The sequence below is a fragment of the Pezoporus occidentalis genome, unplaced genomic scaffold, assembly GCF_034315485.1.
Source record: "Pezoporus occidentalis ecotype Australia unplaced genomic scaffold, CSIRO_AGI_Poc_V1 ctg1087, whole genome shotgun sequence".
Classification (NCBI taxonomy): domain Eukaryota; kingdom Metazoa; phylum Chordata; class Aves; order Psittaciformes; family Psittacidae; genus Pezoporus; species Pezoporus occidentalis.
Window position 1 is genome coordinate 1 of NW_026912872.1, and position 10,771 is coordinate 10,771.

At 38.0% G+C, this 10,771-nt stretch overlaps 1 long non-coding RNA gene across 1 annotated transcript; it reads right to left on the minus strand.

The window, feature by feature from the left end:
• Window positions 1–2: 2 nt before the first annotated feature.
• On the minus strand, window positions 3–7,338 carry LOC134166586 (uncharacterized). Its single transcript, XR_009965922.1, has 3 exons — window positions 7,184–7,338; window positions 1,060–1,197; window positions 3–39 (listed from the first exon to the last, which is right to left on the minus strand). It is a non-coding gene; the product is annotated as an uncharacterized LOC134166586 (long non-coding RNA).
• Window positions 7,339–10,771: the final 3,433 nt, after the last annotated feature.

The following is a 10,771-nucleotide window of genomic DNA, read 5'->3' on the forward strand; positions in this document are numbered from 1 at the left end:
AAGGCTGAATTCACAGAAAAACTGCAGATGCCTTGGCTCCTAAAAAGAAGAGCAATGTACTATAGTTAGACTATTTTTAGCCAGCCCCTCCAGAGAAGAAACTCAGGAGATGTAGTAGTTATCCTGGTCCAAAATAGTCTTAACATACTGTACGTTTGACATTGTGAAATCTAGAAAGAGACAACTCAGCATCAATTTCATAATGCAGAGAAAAACCACATCAAACTAGTCAAAGAGTTCATTCTGCCAGAGAGGGAGAAAAACCGAAGTACAAGTGATGACACTTCTGGGAAAGCATCCGCTAAATTCAAGCCACAATAATATTACAGGAGGAGTCACGTTTTGAGAGCTGTATGCATTTCAAACATCAAAATAAAAGGTACTTTCATAACCTGAAAACTGTCCACTACTCTTTCTAACCATTATCTCCATCCTCTAAGATGAACCAAGTTAAGGAAGAAAACAAAAGAGGTTTGCTGAAGGATACAAAAGCAGCTCAACGATTACTCTGGCAGTTAGCACAGAAAATTCAGAACAAGAAAAATCTTTAAGTGCTTTACGTAAAAGGTGTCTCAACTCCAGTGTCTCCTGTTTAACATTATCAGGTTTCAAGAACTGCCACCAAAAAGTTGAAGTAGTAAAATGGAAAACTGTACAGTGACAGAACGTGAGAACTCGCAAAATCTTCCTGTAAAATCCCTTTATACACAGGGGTTTTTTATTTTACATCATGAAGTAAGACAACCCCTTTTCAAAGCACCTACTTACACTTCAGCATTTTAACTACCAGCTGAAAATTGATTTTAAAAGAGTACGCTGTTAACTGACTGGAAAAATATTGATCAGAATGAAGCAAAGTTAGGCAAAAGGAAATTACTCTAAGACAATACTTTTCCAAGTTTATATCGCTCTACATTTTATCTATAATAAATATTTTTTTCCTTTTTATCGTTGGAAGTTGAAATTCAATTTTTTCTTATTAGAACAGATTTTAAATACATACACCTTTGCTCTAACTTCGTTATGTTATTATGTTCTCCCTTTTTTATTTTCCCTTACCTCAGATGTACCTTTAGTGGAAAAATAAAGGCCAGATCTTCTCAAAAGAAAGTACAGTTCTGTCCGGGATTTTTCCCCCTGCTCCTTTGCATGCAAATAACTGTGAATCTCAGGAGATGTGCTGGAGCTTAGGAACATCTGAAAGAAAACATCAGATATGCGTTTTTCCTTCCACCTGAAACCAGCTTTCTATTTCACTAACATACTCAGACAGAACTAAGGGGAATAAACCCCTATATCCAGTATCACACCACAGGAATTCAATTATGATTGCATCTAATCCCATTAAGAGTACTTCTGACTTAAGATGTGCAGAATGTTACACAACTCCAAGGTATGCTAAGCAAGTTACATATTTATATAGAACGTATGGTTTGAAATGAGAGCATTAGTTATGCAATATGTTGACTTCAGCAACAAAACCAGTGTTAAGAAGTTCTGATCCCCTGCCTCAGACCCTACGTATAGAAAACTGCAAATGAACGCTACCAACAGATGAAGAAGAAACAAAACAAAGCTACCTCTCCTTCCTCCTGTGGTACAAACCAGATAAAGGAACCGATCTGAGCTAAAATTAATTCAGCAAAGAACTCACAAAAACTGAATCACAAACCCATGCAGGTCAGGTAGATGTTACCATTTTCAAAAGGAGGAGACAAAGGAGCCACCTGAAGGGGTGCCTGAGCAGGAGCTTTAGGAGCCAAAAGCAGAAGCTGGGCCAATCATCGAGACAGCTGCTCAAGATATTCAATGGCTTTGCTTTAGCCATTTCAACCAGACATTGTCAGAGCGCAACACAACTGTTACCTAGCAAGACACTGTTATCTTAGCAAAGAGCAAGCACACAGTTCTACTCAGGCTGCAGAACAAAACTGCAGAAGTACCCATTAAAAGCTGGCAACCACATTAACTTTATGCTCATTCCATGAAATGCATTATTCATTTTTATTCCTCTTCTTCCAATAAAACTGCTCAGAACAATGACTCACATCTAAGCATACTAACCTAGAATCCTTCAGTTTCCATATACGCAAAGGAACCAATGTCATTACTAAGCTCTTAAAGGAAAATTGCCCCAGGCTGGTCTGTAGTATTATCAATTCTATCCAGACTTCTACAGAGACAGGCAACAAAGGGTTTTTGGGTTGATAGCTGCAGTTTCCACTGCTGCATTTTCCTCCTGTCCACTGCCACTTCCAGAAAATCTGATTTGAGGACACAAAGCAAAAGTTGAGCAGGCAAGAGACAGAATGGACACTACAGGACTGCAGCAAAATAATGAAATGAATGTGATTTTGGAAGCACACCAAGTTCTTCAGACACTAAATAATGCAGTTCAACCAAGAAACACAAGGTTGCTTTCACTTGTATTGTTCTCCTGTCTTGCAGTCTAAATTCAGCTGGTGTGAATGCAGTAACATGGGCAGGCTTCACTTGACAGGGGAGCGTCCTAGCTCACAACAAAGAATGCATTATGCATAGCTTCACCGCTGTTCACCTGAACAGTTACATTACAGTAAGACTAGGTACATCTGTCTACAGCGCTGCTGGCACACAGCTGGGTGCAAATGCAGTTTAAGCTATTTCAGCCACACTGAAGCAGAAGGGGAGGTTCTGGTAGGTGTTCCAGCCTGTTCATCTCCCCATTTGCCACCAATGAACAGGTTCACTGGTAGCAAATATAAAGGCTGAGTTGAAGAAGTATTTTAACTCCATAAACAACGTCAAATGGAAGCTTTAGGAAAATCTAAACGAGTCAATCTATGTAAAAAAGAACAGCATCTTTTTAGGTTTTAGTATCTCTGCTTAACACGAAAGGAGTGCTTGGCTCGCAGCCTGCACAAGTGCCTTTCCCAGGATTTCTGCCATAAGAGCTTCAAACCAGAAGTGCTGTCATGAAAAACGCTTTTCTTACTCAGCAGACCAAAGTGGAATACAAAATACAAAGCTCAGCTTCAACAGTCATCGTTGTGCCCATGCTATCAATTACAATAAAGTAGCAATAATGCTAGGAAAAACGCAATCCCAGATCCATCTTTTTCTTTCTAAGACAGCTGAGGACTGTGTGAGAAAGTACAACCTGAGCAAGCTGAAGTTAAACTAGTAAACGTCAGAAGGAATGCGCAGTAAAAATATTTCAGAGTCAGAACTGAATGCAATAAACACCTAGAACTAAAGATAGGAGAAAAGATCACTTCTTCGGGATTTTTGTTCTGGCTTGGTTTTGGAAGGGTTTTCTGTTGTTGTTTTGGTTGTTCGTTGGTTGGTTGTTTTTTTTAACGGAGGTATGTGCAAATTTACTACTGGGGGAATGGATCCCTGTTCAAACAGATAACCGATATATGCCTAATATCAGAAAAATAAGAAAAGTCCTTAATATAGGAAGATGAATTGCAGAGTTAAATGATGGTATGCTGCAGGCAGGGATTACCAGTCACACGGTATGCAGAAACAAACTTGCACCCTCTCTCCCATGCAGTGAAATATATAACATGATTTGTAGGCTGGTGTCAAACGTCACCATGTCTTTCCGAGAGTAGCGTATGACAGCACCAAGGACTCAATGATGATTTGCTTAACTGTAAAGCCAACCCATTGAAAACCAATCTGAACAAAAACCAAAGCAAAATAAATGCCTTTTGTTGGTAAAAAACCAAATCAATCAACAGGTGAGAAAACAGAACAGGAAAAAAACATTGCACTGTCTCAGATGAATACAACAAAAATCAGAAACTCTAGATGTCACTAAATGCAATGAAGTTTGAGAGCCATACTCGTAACTAGAAACCTTATCTGTCTGCACCTGCAACATTTTGAATGAAAGACTGGCTGCAGTAGCATGGAAAATATTTGCTAAGGTGGACGCTTCTCAAGCATTACACACTATTTCTGACAGTCAAAGAAGCCAACATTTTCCCAAGGCTCTGTGAATCAAGTTTGAATTTGATGGCTGATTTCTTCAAAGATGTGACGACAGTTGGCAATGATCCAGCCCAATGCTGCTGGGAATGAGCAGGATTTTGCCCTGAACCTGCTGACAAATTCTAGGGCCCCAAGCAGTGCCAGTGAAGAGCTGTTACTGACTCTCAGTATTGTCTCCTGTTGACTTCAGTCAGTCTGAGAGCTTCAGACTGGCAGAAAGGCCAGAAAAACCTAGAAGGGAAAATGAGGAAAGGCAGACTGGAACATGCCGAGGAGATTGACAAGAGACTGAAGTTCTGTGCACGGCTATTTCAGCCTGAAATCTGGAACAGAATCAGATGGGAAACTGCTCAGGGACAGAGAGACTTTCTGTGGCAGAATGGTTAGAGAAAGAAAGCTTAACTCTGAAATCTGTGAAGGCAGAGAATGAGAACAACTCAGAACATGGGGGAGTGGGGCAAGAGATGGCAATGGGGAAGGCCAAAAGGAAAAGTCACTACCAGGAATTCTACCTTTCACAAAAGGATGAGTGCCTGTCTTGGTAATCCCGCTGTGTCTTTAACTTAATTTTTGCATATATAAAATTTATTTTGTTATGCTTATTTAGGAAAGGCATGTGCTCTCTTCTTTAATACATCCTACATCAGGTGCAAGGTTCTTTTTATTCCTCTGGAAGATAGGTTGGATGTGTGCTGTCTACAATAGGTTTTTCTAACGTATTCACATTACATGTAAAAAGCTATTAGAAAGAAGCTGCAAAATTGGCCAACAGAACTCTGAACTTCAAGTCTACCGACCAAACCTGAGTATCAGTTGCATCTATTAAACAGTGGGCAGTGGGAGGGGAATAGGTTTATTCTTAAAAACAAAACCAGAAAGAACTGTAATTACCCAAGTAATTTCAATCTTCTATTTTTGAAGGTGTCACTGTTAAATTTAAAACACTGACATACTGCATAGTGAAAAAAAATCTGTTACAAATACAATTAAATATAAAAAACTCCAACATTAAAAATTGGAGAAATGTTATTCACAGACAAAAAACAAGCCAAACCAAAACAAAAAAAAAAAAAAAAAAAAAGGGGGGGGGGGGGAGAAAAAAGAAAGAAATCTAGGATAAAATTTTGACCCTTCAAAGGAATTTAAAAAAAACCCACCAACACCTTGTTGACTTCAGTGAGGGTGGGATATCACCTACTAACGACTCAGTTCTGTCAACACTCTATGCTGTGCAGTCTATTCATTGGAAATGCTGTCATGAGTAAGAGAGGCCTCAGATAAAGAGCTTCATGCTACCTTCCTTCTTGAAATGCTTTTAAGCATCCGATTTGCTTAAATAGCCTACAGCAAGACTTCCAGATTATTCACACTGCCTACCACTAGACATGTACATACAGTGTTGTCTCAGAGAAACCATATTCTAATAAATATGGCTTCTAATTCTAATAGTGACACACTTTATTTTTAGGCTATAGGTCAAACCTCTCTTCGGTACACACAGACATTTGGGGTAGGTCAGACCCAGTAATTTCACTTAGCACATGCTAAATGGATAGCAGACAGTTAACTGTTTTTTGTTCTGAGGCTATTCAGATGTTCTGACTTAAAGCCATCAGCCAAAATACTCACTACTGCTCAATCCACAAAAAACTATAAAAGTATCAGAAGTGATTTTTTAATCACTTGTAAGCACTGAGTTGGTAAAACTAATGTCTCTCTTGCTACTTGACCAAGCACATCACAAATAATAACCAAGACTGTTAACTTGTCTTAATGAAGTTTCCAAGGATATAGCGACTGGCTGTGAACAACTGACCCAACAGCTCCTGCTGAAACGTGCGTGAGGACTGCACAGTTCACAAAGGTATTCTCTGCCTCATGCCTCCTAAGTTTTATTGAACAAAATACAATTAAACAGACAATACACCATAAAACAGCAACAGAGGAGCGTTCACAACAGATTTTTCCATCTATCAAAATGGGGTGTAACCATTACCTATTTAGAATGATTCTTAATCTTACCCACAAGCTCTGCACATTCGCTGTATATCGTATATGGGCAAGAGCATCCAAATCAAATGTTTATGTTACACTGCAAAATCTACTTGATATTTGGGTAGCAAAAGTGAACCAATTTTCATTAGATATGCAGCATCTGTAGAAATTAATTCTTTTTATTTAGGTTTGTAAAAATTATTTACAGAATCTAGTTCTGTATGTGTCAATTATATTTAATTTGAAACATTTTTAATCCATTTGGGGTTAGCTTAACCTCCTGACTAAACATCCATTTTTATAAGGATATAACTTTTTAATACAGAAGAATGTTTTGAGAATTATTTATTTAATGTTTTTCCTTTACTGGCGGATGCTAGAGTAGAATTTATTATATAATTTAAAAAAAACCTCAACAACCTAGCTTTAATATTTCTTTTAGTTTTACCTTTAAAATCCTGTGTTCTTATGTTGCCTTTCCAATCAGTCTTTATCCCCAAAACTCACACATAGGCTTGTTGTCTTAAGACCAGTGAAAGTTCTTCTATTAATTAATTTTTCTAGTGACAAGCAAACAAGAGTGATGAGTATGTTTCCACCTTTATTACTCATTTTTCCCCTCTTTGGGAAGTAAGACCATGATCCCTGATATGGTCATTCTGTGAATCTATTCTCACTGTAAGTTAAAATCTTGTGTCCACTTAAAGATGACTGAGTGACCTACCTTTTTTTTCCCCAAAGGCTACAGTAGCCTTCCAGCTAACAAATCATACTAGTCAGTCTGAATTTTCTACTCATTAAGTTTAACCTTTTAAGCCTTTTTTTACAGCCGGTTGTATCACATTCCCATTTCCTCATTATCCTACCAATGCCTGCTGTTAAGTATGTGCCAAGTACTGCAGCACTCCACCTTTTTAAGGAAACAGGGTCTTTCACCTGAAATACCCAAGAAAGGCATTAACCATTTTTACTTCATCTTCTGTTTTGACACTCCGTGATTCCGAAAGAATGCCTAAGTTTCCAAGTGCGGTCATACAGTAACTGTCTGGCAGGGACACACCACTTCATATCTCATAAGGAAAAAAATATTAACCATATTTTGAGATATTCATAACCTAGGAACAGATCCAAGAATTATGCTCACAAAAAAACAGGCAATGGGAAATTCTAAGCTATGCTGGCTCATCTTCATTCAAAGATTACACACCTGTAATATCCCAGAGTGGCTTACAGCTGCATGGGGCTCACTTGGAAAAGGTACCATATGATCCGGAAAAAAGATCTGGAACAATAACAATTTGTATCAAAGTTCAAGAAAAATAAATATAAAACTTCCTATCCCTTTTGGATGCAAAATTAAAGTTCTCCATGCCCTGCAAGACACTGCAGATGTTCTCTGATCCAGTAATTCACATTTGCCTTACTATTATTCCTAAACTTGTGGCATCTGACAAATCATTTGCTGAAAACTTTAAAAATTTTGAGAAAACATCTGCAGTTTCTGGAAGCAAGAGGGTTTTCTATCACCAGTACTTGGCTCTTAGTGCTGTTTTTCTAGTAGTAATTCCTATTGCTGTTGACATGTAAGAGTTGCCTTGGGGTTCAACATGCTGCAAAGTAGGGGCAATATATGCCAACAGTGTTTTCATGGTCTTACTTCCCAAAGAGGGGAAAAATGAGTAATAAAGGTGGAAACATACTCATCACTCTTGTTTGCTTGTCACTAGAAAAATTAATTAATAGAAGAACTTTCACTGGTCTTAAGACAACAAGCCTATGTGTGAGTTTTGGGGATAAAGACTGATTGGAAAGGCAACATAAGAACACAGGATTTTAAAGGTAAAACTAAAAGAAATATTAAAGCTAGGTTGTTGAGTTTGTTTTTTAATTATCTAATAAATTCTACTCTAGCATCCGCCAGTAAAGGAAAAACATTAAATAAATAATTCTCAAAACATTCTTCTGTATTAAAAAGTTATATCCTTACAAAAATGGATGATTAGTCAGGAGGTTAAGCTAACCCCAAATGGATTAAAAATGTTTCAAATTAAATATAATTGACACATACAGAACTAGATTCTGTAAATAATTTTTACAAACCTAAATAAAAAGAATTAATTTCTACAGATGCTGCATATCTAATGAAAATTGGTTCACTTTTGCTACCCAAATATCAAGTAGATTTTGCAGTGTAACATAAACATTTGATTTGGATGCTCTTGCCCATATACGATATACAGCGAATGTGCAGAGCTTGTGGGTAAGATTAAGAATCATTCTAAATAGGTAATGGTTACACCCCATTTTGATAGATGGAAAAATCTGTTGTGAACGCTCCTCTGTTGCTGTTTTATGGTGTATTGTCTGTTTAATTGTATTTTGTTCAATAAAACTTAGGAGGCATGAGGCAGAGAATACCTTTGTGAACTGTGCAGTCCTCACGCACGTTTCAGCAGGAGCTGTTGGGTCAGTTGTTCACAGCCAGTCGCTATATCCTTGGAAACTTCATTAAGACAAGTTAACAGTCTTGGTTATTATTTGTGATGTGCTTGGTCAAGTAGCAAGAGAGACATTAGTTTTACCAACTCAGTGCTTACAAGTGATTAAAAAATCACTTCTGATACTTTTATAGTTTTTTGTGGATTGAGCAGTGAGCGAGTAAAATATTTTTCAAGTATGTTTTTCTTGACTTTCATTGAAAGTGAGTATTTTGGCTGATGGCTTTAAGTCAGAACATCTGAATAGCCTCAGAACAAAAGTTTACCTGTCTGCTATCCATTTAGCATGTGCTAAGTGAAATTACTAGGTCTGACCTACCCCAGATGTCTGTGTGTACCGAAGAGAGGTTTGACCTATAGCCTAAAAATAAAGTGTGTCACTATTAGAATTAGAAGCCATATTTATTAGAATATGGTTTCTCTGAGACAACACTGTATGTACATGTCTAGTGGTAGGCAGTGTGAATAATCTGGAAGTCTTGCTGTAGGCTATTTAAGCAAATCGGATGCTTAAAAGCATTTCAAGAAGGAAGGTAGCATGAAGCTCTTTATCTGAGGCCTCTCTTACTCATGACAGCATTTCCAATGAATAGACTGCACAGCATAGAGTGTTGACAGAACGGAGTCGTTAGTAGGTGATATCCCACCCTCACTGAAGTCAATAAGGTGTTGGTGGTTTTTTTTTTAAATTCCTTTGAAGGGTCAAAATTTTATCCTAGATTTCTTTCTTCCCCCCCCCACCCCATTTTTTTTTTTTGTTGTGGCTTGTTTTTTGTCTGTGAATAACATTTCTCCAATTTTTAATGTTGGAGTTTTTTATATTTAATTGTATTTGTAACAGATTTTTTTTTCACTATGCAGTATGTCAGTGTTTTAAATTTAACAGTGACACCTTCAAAAACAGAAGATTGAAATTACTTGGGTAATTACAGTTCTTTCTGGTTTTGTTTTTAAGAATAAACCTATTCCCCTCCCACTGCCCACTGTTTAATAGATGCAACTGATACTCAGGTTTGGTCGGTAGACTTGAAGTTCAGAGTTCTGTTGGCCAATTTTGCAGCTTCTTTCTAATAGCTTTTTACATGTAATGTGAATACGTTAGAAAAACCTATTGTAGACAGCACACGTCCAACCTATCTTCCAGAGGAATAAAAAGAACCTTGCACCTGATGTAGGATGTATTAAAGAAGAGAGCACATGCCTTTCCTAAATAAGCATAACAAAATAAATTTTATATATGCAAAAATTAAGTTAAAGACACAGCGGGATTACCAAGACAGGCACTCATCCTTTTGTGAAAGGTAGAATTCCTGGTAGTGACTTTTCCTTTTGGCCTTCCCCATTGCCATCTCTTGCCCCACTCCCCCATGTTCTGAGTTGTTCTCATTCTCTGCCTTCACAGATTTCAGAGTTAAGCTTTCTTTCTCTAACCATTCTGCCACAGAAAGTCTCTCTGTCCCTGAGCAGTTTCCCATCTGATTCTGTTCCAGATTTCAGGCTGAAATAGCCGTGCACAGAACTTCAGTCTCTTGTCAATCTCCTCGGCATGTTCCAGTCTGCCTTTCCTCATTTTCCCTTCTAGGTTTTTCTGGCCTTTCTGCCAGTCTGAAGCTCTCAGACTGACTGAAGTCAACAGGAGACAATACTGAGAGTCAGTAACAGCTCTTCACTGGCACTGCTTGGGGCCCTAGAATTTGTCAGCAGGTTCAGGGCAAAATCCTGCTCATTCCCAGCAGCATTGGGCTGGATCATTGCCAACTGTCGTCACATCTTTGAAGAAATCAGTCATCAAATTCAAACTTGATTCACAGAGCCTTGGGAAAATGTTGGCTTCTTTGACTGTCAGAAATAGTGTGTAATGCTTGAGAAGCGTCCACCTTAGCAAATATTTTCCATGCTACTGCAGCCAGTCTTTCATTCAAAATGTTGCAGGTGCAGACAGATAAGGTTTCTAGTTACGAGTATGGCTCTCAAACTTCATTGCATTTAGTGACATCTAGAGTTTCTGATTTTTGTTGTATTCATCTGAGACAGTGCAATGTTTTTTTCCTGTTCTGTTTTCTCACCTGTTGATTGATTTGGTTTTTTACCAACAAAAGGCATTTATTTTGCTTTGGTTTTTGTTCAGATTGGTTTTCAATGGGTTGGCTTTACAGTTAAGCAAATCATCATTGAGTCCTTGGTGCTGTCATACGCTACTCTCGGAAAGACATGGTGACGTTTGACACCAGCCTACAAATCATGTTATATATTTCACTGCATGGGAGAGAGGGTGCAAGTTTGTTTCTGCATACCGT